This window comes from Centruroides sculpturatus, unplaced genomic scaffold, assembly GCF_000671375.1.
Source record: "Centruroides sculpturatus isolate CEXI.00-Female unplaced genomic scaffold, Cexi_2.0 scaffold359, whole genome shotgun sequence".
NCBI lineage: Eukaryota > Metazoa > Arthropoda > Arachnida > Scorpiones > Buthidae > Centruroides > Centruroides sculpturatus.
Window position 1 is genome coordinate 209399 of NW_019384764.1, and position 11423 is coordinate 220821.

Below are 11423 nucleotides of genomic sequence, written 5' to 3' on the forward strand. Positions count from 1 at the left end.
GGCCCATCGAGACTCGTTTTCCATGGTACGTGACATCCGAAGCTGCTTATCGCCGTCAACGGGTACATCTGTGACCACCCAGACCATTCGCAACAGGCTGCATGAAGTCGGACTCCACGCACGACAACCAGCAACCGGAGTGCCATTAGCCGCTCAACACAGGACTTGTATCCAGTGGTGATATTCGAAATATTTAACAAAGGGTTCGCTAACAGAAAATTTTTCCTTAACAATTTTTTTTCGCTCAAATGGTGCATTAGCAACATTAGAGCAAAAACTGACCTTAAGATATTCATATAAATAAAAAAGATGCGTTCGCAAAATTAAGTCAGTTAAAGTTTAACATTGTTTATGCCAGAACTATTTTTACTATTTATAAAAAGAAAATATATATATAAAGTGTTCAAAATGGTGTATTTTGTACATATTTTAATATTTTTCATTCAAAATATTTTATAAACAAAAAATGGCTTTTTCTCAAGAAAAAACTTTTCTAAATCATTTATTTTATCATTAGGTATTATTATAATAGTAGACAGATGTCATTGTCTCTTGAAATACAATATTTTTTTTATTTAGCTGTTGATAGCCCAACACATGTTCCGCAGCCATCTTGTATTTTCTCGCGCGCGTGGGATTGTGGGACCTCTCGTATGACTGGACCTAGTTTCAAGAACTCTCTTGAGTCGATCACGATTGAACCTCGTTTCAGTCGAGATTGAAACGGTCGATGGAGGTTGCACCAAGGCGAACGGGGTATAAGGCTCTAGTTTAGTAGTGTTACAGAGTATAATACGTATATTTTAATATATTTTTTAAAAGAAACAAAATCACTGAGAAATGTTACATGTGTTTAAACAACGGGTTCGGAAAACTTTGAAAATGTTAAGAACGGGTTCGGCTGAACCTGTGCGAACCCGCTGAATATCACCACTGGTTCTACCATATTTCAGTATGGCTTATATTTCAGTAAAGTAGTTTAAAATTGTATTTATGAAAAGTATTTTAAGCTTGAGGCTTATATTCATTTATTGTCAGGCAATTTATTTATTTTTTAATTTTTTATCATATGAGAAATCATGCCTCTCTAAACACGCACTCACTCACTCACTCACTCACTCATATCCGTAAATACAGAAAAACCCTCAAGTTTTTTGGCATTTTAAGTTCCCAAAGTTAAAATGTAAAAGTCTGGGGGGGTCATTTTTTGACTGATTGCCATATTTTCCCTCTTATATTATAACAGTTGGAAAAGTAAAATAAAGGGTGTCTAAAAAGTTACTGTGAGGATATTATATACAACACCCAATTGTTGCATATTCCGTGTTTTCACTTTGCGGTAGACGGCATTGCTGTTTGTTCAGATATTCTGAAATGCCCATCCACATTTTAATGAGAGTGCAGGTCCGTATTGGCCGAGTGATAATGGCATTGATGATCGAGCAACAAATATTCCCGGTGGAATGTNTAATGTTTTCTTTTTCATTATATGATCTCGAGCCAAAACTTTTTTAAAATAAATTTTCAATATCGCAATTACATTCCGAATCGCTAGCCACGATATAAGGGCTAAAATTAAAAATAAAATTATAAAAACTTACTTGGTGAAATAAAATGTGTGGTGGATATATATACCTGGTACAAAACATTCTTCAATTGTATGAATATACTTTTAAAGAAAATTATAATTAAATATAGCTTTGTAATGAAACGTACAATACATAAAAGTAACATAAAATATTATTTACTCTTTAAATCTTAACTATTTAGTCAAATAGCTCCCTACGAGTGGAATCAGAGACGGTCCTGCTAGGTGTGCGGTGTATACATGCACGCGGGCTGCCAAACCCCGAGGGTGCCGATACCGGTCAATGTCAAATGTCAAAAGACACGACAGGGTTGTTGTAAATTTTAAACGTTTCTCACCATAGCTGTAAAAGTCTAAATATGTTAAACTTAATTGATTGTCCGTCGTTTGTTTTCTAATTCGTTTTAGGACCAGGTGTTGTCCACGGAAATTTCCAAAATTTACAACTTTTCGGTCACTCTCATCGAACTGGAAAAATGTCTGTCTTTATTACATCTAATATTTCGAAGAAATCACTCCCACTGTACTCGGCTAGAGATTGGTTCGGTTAGGCTTTTGTTTAAGTAAAATTTCGGCTCTTTCATCAGGGTTTTGTTTGTGTCCCCAATTCCCTAATCTCTTAATTATTTAACTTCTTCTTAAGTAGAAATAAGTCGAAACCAGTTACTTTGTGCTCGAATATTTGTAGTTTCGGGAAAAAGTGGAAAGACAAATTTTTATGACAAACGGATACATAAATCGTAAATTTAAGGAAAATAAATTCTAGAGCTTTTTCTGTACCTCGTGCATCTCTCTCATTCATTAAATTTAGTTGTAAATTATGCTACCAAAGTAAAAGTTAATTTTTTAACATTATACAAGAATTGTACACGTTTTTTTCTGCATCCCCTTAAAGATGGGACATACGAAATCGTAATATCACTGGTTTAACATTGAAATCCGTAATATAAAATCGGAGAGCAGAATAAATATATCAAATATTTTAATGGATTTTTTAAAACTCCTGTCAACTATACAGAAATATCAGAAAAACATACCAGTAAATTCTTATCGGTTGGGTTAAGTTATAAATCTACTCGTGATTCACGTAATCGGCCAAATATCTAGTGGGTGGGCGGCTAACAGCCCATAACCGGTGCCGGATAGAATTGGAAGCGTTATATGTGTAGCATCAACCCAAGGTCGTAGGCTTCCACCGGCTAAACCGGGTGAGGTTGGTGCTCTGTAAAGAGCATGCGCAAATCTGGCTTTTTGGAATCTGACAATACAGAGATTTCACTCCGCCACTAATAGTCGAATATACAATAGCAATCTTATTTTTATTTTCACGTGTAGTATAGAAATTTGTAAAAAGATACATAATGCGGTTATAATAAAATATTGTGCGATAATTTTCATATAATTAAAATTAATATATATTTATTTTTTAGAAAATACAAGGGAAGCGGCTCATCCACCGCTTCTAATGACGGCACGCCACTGCCGTTAAGATGTTAGAATGTGTATAGGGACACGATTTAGTTCAACCACTTTGACGCTTAATAACTAACTCCTGTGTTAAACCATCTGACTCCGATTCTGACCACAGAAATTATTAGGCTTCAAACAGGGTGAACGAAATCGTGCCCCCCACACACAGTCTAACATCCACACATATAGAAAAAACCTCGAATCTTTTGCATATCTCGAAATTTCAAGGTGTCCCGAGTCCGAAAATGTAAAAATTTGTGAGGGGTCACTTTTTGACCGAGCGCTACACTTTCCCTCTGTTATATATAACATCCGGAAAAGTAAAAATTATCGAATACATATTTATATGTTACTTAGAGGAGTCTTTTAGCTTTGGAATAAAAAGTTTCTACGTTCTATCTTTATTAGAACTCTATTTATTGAATCTTTTATTCTGAGGTCACGTGATGACATCAGAATTACCGGGTCTCTTTCGGTAACAAATCCGCCCTTAGTCGGAGTCGGAGTCGGTAGATTTTTACGCGACTCCACAGTCCTGATTTTAATCTTTCTCATTTAAACAATTGAAATTTTAAGTTATTTGTTACAATGAGAAATTCTACAGATTAATTCGATCAAAATAACAAAGACGTGATAGATTTACATAGATTATATAACGGAAAGAATATTGTTACATTTAACACATAATCATTTCACATTGTAATTAATTAAGATTTAATAATAATTTTTTAAATTATACCGGTTTCAAATATTTTAAAAATCTATTAAATCTGAAAATTATCGAATAATGTTAGAAATAAATAGAAATAAATTCTATTTATGAAAATCTGTTTTAAAATTCTCTTTTCTTCGAAATAAAATTTGTGATGTGAACAAGAATAATACAACTTTTTGAAAACACAATAGACTACATTAAGGTTGAAGGATAACCACTACTGTATATTGAATACAAAAATTGTAAAATCATTTCATACTAAAGTAAATTGCTGTAATAAAGTAAAGAACATCCAAGAGTAAGTTTATAACTTGAATAAATCATTTTATATTAATTCTTAAAATTATTATTGAACTAAAAATAATGATAAATTAATTAATTATTCAGAAAAAAAAAACACATATTAATAAAATAGTTAAGAATTTATACAGTATTTATAGAAGTTAGTTTGTTTTTTTCTATTGAAAAAAAAACATTGAAATACAATGTTTTTTCTATTTAGTAACGTCGTGCCAAAACTTTTAGTCAATTATATAATAATTTGTGATTAGCATTCATTAATAAAGTTCTATTCGTTCGAAAAATTATTGATACAAGTCAAATATTCCACAAAAAGCATTTTAGTACAATAATTATTCGTGCAAGCATTGTTCTACGAAGTGATACAATCCCATTTTCCCTTTATGTGACCTTCAGATGTAATTGTTAAAAGATTTTCTTTATATAATAAGGAATTAGAGAAAAATTATTTTAAAATTAATTATTTCACTATTAAAATTAGGCATTATTACACTTTATGGTATAAATGTTTAATAAAAAGAAATTTAATTGGTTTACGTAGATGTAAAATTAAATTATATTAATTTACTTATAACGTACAAATAACGTATTTATTGAATTGATTGATAATATATGGAAATTTTTAATGAGAGAGAAGTGATAACAGACATTTGAATGCCATATAATTTAAATTTAGTTGCTAATTTTGATGACAGACTCATCGCTTTGATTTCCGTAAAATGCGAAATACTGTATAAATGTTTAATAAAAAGAAATTTAATTGGTTTACGTAGATGTAAAATTAAATTATATTAATTTACTTATAACGTACAAATAACGTATTTATTGAATTGATTGATAATATATGGAAATTTTTAATGAGAGAGAAGTGATAACAGACATTTGAATGCCATATAATTTAAATTTAGTTGCTAATTTTGATGACAGACTCATCGCTTTGATTTCCGTAAAATGCGAAATACTGTATATTTTATTAATATATTGTTAGAATTCCAGGAAGTTAAGGATAATGCACAAGCATAAAAAGTAGTTTTTCTTTCCTACCAAGCGACGTCATATAATTTTAATATTATATATTAACATTATATCACTTTATCTTGAAATTTCACAGGTAGATCAGTTTTCATTCGTTTTATTATTTGGCATTGTTTATTATATTAATTTATAAGTATTTAATTTAAAAACAATATAATTTAAGAGTTTCGATTTTTATTATATAATGTTCCAATATTAAATTCTTAAAAAACACTTTTGGTTAAAGATTTAAAATATTTTATGCTTAATTCAAAATTATAAATGACAATTTTCGATTTTTAATATAGTTTGATTACTGTAAAATAAATGAATTTGCAAAAATTTTAAATCAATCAGATTATATTTGACAATTAATGTATTGCTTACAGCAGATATTATTAAATAAATGATAGAGAAGTGCTCTATATCACAATGTGCATGTAAAAGACCTATATCGTTGTTCATTTATTAGATCTATCGTAAAATATTAGTCAAGTTTCTATTCCCTCCCTATATAGGCCTAATGTATAAACACGAAAACAGTTATTTAAAATTAAGTATCAAAAATAATGTTTATATATATATATATATTAAAGGAAACTCGAGCGGAAGAATTAGACACTATATTTATCTTAATCGTTGTCTTCGAGGAAAAGTTACTACTAACAGCAGAGGAACTTCAAAATTTTAGGTCACACAAACACGAAAATAAAGACTTTATCCTGAATTTCTGGCCTCTTCAGGACCTTTCTGAATACTGATAACCTATTCCCAATATTTTGTACTTTAATATATGATTGTATACTTTGTTTCCCAGCCTTTTGCCTCCATATTGACAAAATAGGCTCCACTCGACTTGGATCTCCATGCTGTTGCACAGTCTGCATATATTGTAACTCCGGCATTGATTATTAATGGTTTTTTTTTTTTGTTAGTTAGAAGTCTTGGAGAATGTTTTACAATTTTTTCTTTGTTTTTGTAAGATTTCAATTTTATCATACAAATTTATCTTCGATAAAACTGGAATATAAAAAATAATTAATCAGAATAAATGGATAAACAGATGAAAAACCAGGATAAATTTTTTAAAATAGTATATAAATATTAGTTTCTAAAAAGAACATAATAAAATTACACTCATAAACATCGATTTTATGACTGCAATACTTCCGATTTTAACTTACCTGGGTATAGTATAACTTATACATACTAATTAGTATAACTATATTCGATTCTTTAAATTTTTGGCAAACTTGTTTACCTGTTTTGAATAAAATGGATGAATAAGACAACGCAAGCCATGGCAATTTGTCAAAGGGGTTGTCTTCTGGGAGGACTTTTATGGGAAAGACGTAAAGAAAATTCCGAAAATTCCACACGGTTATCCCATTAGCCAAGCTCCAACCCATGACTAACAAATGTTTTCGCAGTGTTCAATTTATCCTCTTGGGGGGCTTAGTTGCTTTGTGAATATAAAACTCGTAAACTTGATACATCTGTGACGACACAAACATTACAACTTTGAAATTTTAATTCCTGAAAAGCTTAAATTCTTATTATTATTCATCATCACACAAACTTCGATAAAGTTATTTAACGATTCGGAAATTTGGAAGCTTACTAAAACTTATTCGTAACGATATTGAAGGCCATTACAATTTTTCCTCTCTGATCTAAGGATTCTGTTTATGTTCAAATACTTGATAAATATGTTTTTCTAGTTTTTAAATAAGAAAATAAGAAATTGTTTTTAAAAATAAAAAGAATGTTGATTTTAAATCTTTTATAAAATATTTTTAAAATTCGAAAAATAGTAAATATCCTTACTTGAATATAACATAAGAAAAGCTATATTTGCATACTTTTCAATGCAATATATTTGGACTTTTAACAGTCAATTATACTAAAATTTGTTTTACATTTTTAATACAACTCGTATACTGTACATATGTTTATACGTAATAACAATTATTATGATCTTAATTGAATCCATGATGGACACGATAAACATCCTCTTAGACTCTATAGGGTAGAAAGATTCCTTAAATATCCAATCGAACTAGTATCGTATTCATGGATAATTTTTAAAGAGTTTTAAAACTCAGTAGTATTCAAAGAAATTTTTGATGAAATAATAGGAAGAAATTTACTGGAAAATAGCTATTTTAATGTAAACAGATATTTAATATTGAATATCCAAGAACGGTTGTCGAATTTTGAAGTCATCACTTAAATTAAACCACCTAAAACATGAATATACTTATTTAATGCATTTACAGGTATAACGCGGTACTTATACAACGCAATTTCGATATAAAATGAAATCATTTGTTTATCTTAGTCTAGTAAATGCTCTTTCAGTTTCTACAATACACATAAGTAGTTCCCAATGTAGATTGTGCAATTTCCCCCTATATGGTGAAAGCTTTTTATTTTTCACGCAATCTTTTTAGAAAAATGTAAAATACTCTTCTGTGTTAACAAGTGTGTAATTATAATTATACACTAGAAATTCCCTTTGGTGTTTTGTATGAAAGTTGCATTCTGCTTATAATTTCCTTTTCTCTTTTCAATTGCGTTCTTGAAAATAGCGTTTAATTTAAGTAGATAACGAGCAATTATTTATTGTGGCATCGTCACAGTGCCGACTGCAATTTTTAATTTTTTTAATTTAAAATATATGCTCTCCACCTCAAATTAGTAGTGCCTTGCTCCTGTACGGTACATCATACTTTTCCTTTAACAATACGGTCATCTGTCTAACATTTTTTAGGGAAAAAGTTTTTAATTGAAATAACATGAATTCCAGTTTGCATCGGAAGTTCTTATATAGTTAATCGAATCCTCCCGCTCCTAAGCTTTCCATATCTGCTCTATTATTCCATTTATCTAACACCGTTTTCGAGATTACGGAAAGACAGGCGAACGACAGTGGGAATTTATAGATCCACATTTTTTCAAATTGCAGCCCAATAAGTGTGGACTAGTTAGTTAAAATCATAAGTTCATATCAGTCCTGAGTGATCATAATAGTATTTTACGAATTCCGAAGCAATGTCACCATTAAAATAAATCTGGAAAACAAACATCATCACAGTAAAAGCCTTGGGGCTTTACTTTGTACCACAACTCCTTCAATTTTTGTCCAATCGAGATGAAATTTTGGTTATATTCGTTTTATGTTCTGACGGAAAGTATAGGCTATTTATTTTGCGAAAATATTAACTACAGAATAAACGTTTTATCGATTTCAGATCGATGATCGCACTTGATTGACCACGGAATTTCCCTTAAGTTGCATTTTAAAATATTTTGACAAATGGCGTACTTTAAATTTACTTCATTAAATTTAAATTTAAACTTTAAAAAAAGATAGCTTCAACGTGTCACTTCTATAACAAATTTTTTTAAAATTTCCATGGTAACCACGTGACGTTCTATTATCCAATCGGAGGTAACGATCATTTAAGTGACGTACTGTAATGTACAAGAATACACAATTCATCTTTATTTTATCAACGTGGAATTAAACAGACTCGCTATTTTGTCAAAAAAGAAGAAGAAGAAAAAAAAAATGTGTTTCGTCATGCTTGACAGGGGAATTTCTAGTCTAGAAACATTGAAGGTCAATTAAGTAACGTTATGACAATAATGACGCTAATCAGTTGAGCAAAACTGTAGACAAGATTTACAGTAACAGTTAAAGTTATTATTTTTAGTTTGAATTGATACTCGAATGAATTATGTAATCTTCAAGTTGTTCAATATTTAATAAATTGTTTATTCATAAGAAAAAAAAACTACAACGCAGGAGGAATATTTACATTTGCTACAAGTCTTTAATTTTAAAGCTGTCTGGCATTCAACGAAAAATAAAAGATTGGTTTTACAATAGTCTAAAAATTTATTTAAAAGTTTATGATTCTTAAGGAAACTAAAACTTGTAGTCACTTTGCAAGAATTGTTTATTATTATTGCTTTTATTAATTATAAAGTACAGTCATTGCCATAAAAATTAGTGCATCAAGAAGAAGTTGTCGTATCGTTGCAAAACTTGTCACGCAGATATGAAAATGGTTAGAGTTATAGCATTATGGCTCATTGCGTAATGCCAGCAAAGGGCATTAAAAGTGCATCCCTCTTGGTCTAAATAACAGCACGCAAAGGCCTCTTATCTGTAGTTTAAGTGTTACAGAGGGACACTGTATCACTAGATATGCCTTTACATTGCAATCGAAGATCATGTGAACAACTAACCGATTTTGAGAGGGAAAGGATCATCGGGTTGAGAAAAGCCGGATGGTCAACTCGTCGAATAGACCGCCACCTAGGCCATTCTGACAACACTGAAGAAGTATTGTGACCAGTGGACGACAGAGAGCTTGCACACAACGACCCAAGCTCAGGACGCCATCGGCAGACCACTAGCCGAGAGACCGCTAGGTCCTCCAACAAGCATGCACACAGCGACCTTATCGTTGTCCGTCATCCGGACTCAGGTGGTGCCATCATTATAAGCCCCTATGTCTGTTCATACCATTTCGAGGCGTCTGGGTGAGAAGCATTTGGTATCGCAGCGGCCATTACATGTGCTGTTATTGCTGACACTACCACTGTCTACTCCATTTGAAGTAGTGTCGCTCATGACGGGATTGGACCACATCGGAATGGAACCGGGTCGTCTACAGCGACAAATCTACATTCAGTTCGGGCATTGACGACGGCCGTGTTCGTGTCTGGAGGCTCCGTGGTAAACGCATCAATCCTGCCTACTCTTTGGAGCGGCATACTGCCCCTATAGCTGGTGTGATGGTCCGGGTTGCAATCACACACGATAGCCGGTCACCTCCAAGTAGTGATCCAAGGAACCACGACAGCTCAGCGGTGAGTGACATCCTGCAGCTACATGTGTTGCCTCTCGTGGCAGGGCTCCCAAGAGCTATCTTCCAACAGGACAATGTTCGACCACACACACAGCAAGAGTGTCACAGGAGTGCTCCGCCACATTGCCATACTTCCCTGGCCTGCCGGTCCTTTGATTTATCATCGATAGAACATGTCTGGGATCACCTAGGACACCAAGTTGGACAACCTAGAAGTTTGGCCAATCTAGAGGACTGCTTGCAGTCAGTGGACTGAGATGCCGCAGGACATCATACCGCATCTGTATGCCTCCATGCCCGCCCGTATCGCATCGTGTATTCACGCTATAAGTGGCTAGAACCTCCTTCCATCTGTAGTTTTTCATGCAATAAATGATTATTTTGCTTTCATTTTGTAATTACTTAGTTATATCACCGTTACACTCACACATGTACAATTTCGTTCGATTCTGACAACTTTCGGTGCGCTAATTTTTATTGCAATGAGTGTAATTCAGTATGTATTACAAACATATGAATAGTATTTTTTAAATGATTTTACATGTGAATTTTGTAACTTATGCTTAATGGTTCGCTGAAATTTAAATCCTACTAATAGGATTCTGATTACATTTAAATTAAAATGAAAGAAACAAAAGAATTCACAAATAAGAAAAATATATATGCTCAATCATAGCCAGTAAATCTTATAATGCTCAACTGATTTCATGTTTTATATTATAAGACGAAATTAACTGGTTAAAATGCTCCGAATTCTTTAAATTCCTTGTAAACAACTGAAAACCTAATAAAATTAAATGACGGTCATTACACAAGTTATCCAATGAAAATTCTAAAGAATGACGATGCTTGTTTTTTTTTCTTTTTCTGATCTTTAAGTTTTTAAAAATATTGATAAAAATGTATCTTTGTTTTCATATTATTATTAAGACAAAACTGTTTTCTAAATTATACAGCACTTTGAACAATAAAAAGATGTGAAAGGATACAGAAAGCAAATTCGATCTAATATAAAATCTAAGATATAATTTTATTAGATAACATTAAAACAGGTTTTGTGTTTTTATTTTCCTTACACAATATTAGTAAAATGTAATTATTGCAAAACATTTCTCACTCAGGATATAACGTAATAGTTTTCGTATAAAAAAAAAAACTACTTCTATGCAGTTTTGTGTATTTTATATTTTATATCTTCCTCTTTAAGTTATTTATTAAATTATTAAAAGAAAATTATTGATTTGCATTATGATTTAACTGATCTGAAAACTTGAACTTTGATTTTTATTGCATTAATATATGTTTTATTAATAGTCTATTTGTCATTTTACTCAACCTCTTTACGCTGAATTTGCTTCCGCGTTAATAAATCATTAAATATATATAATATTTAATGTTTAAGTCCACCATTAAATTTAGCTTATATAATATTTAATAATAGGCAGATACGTTA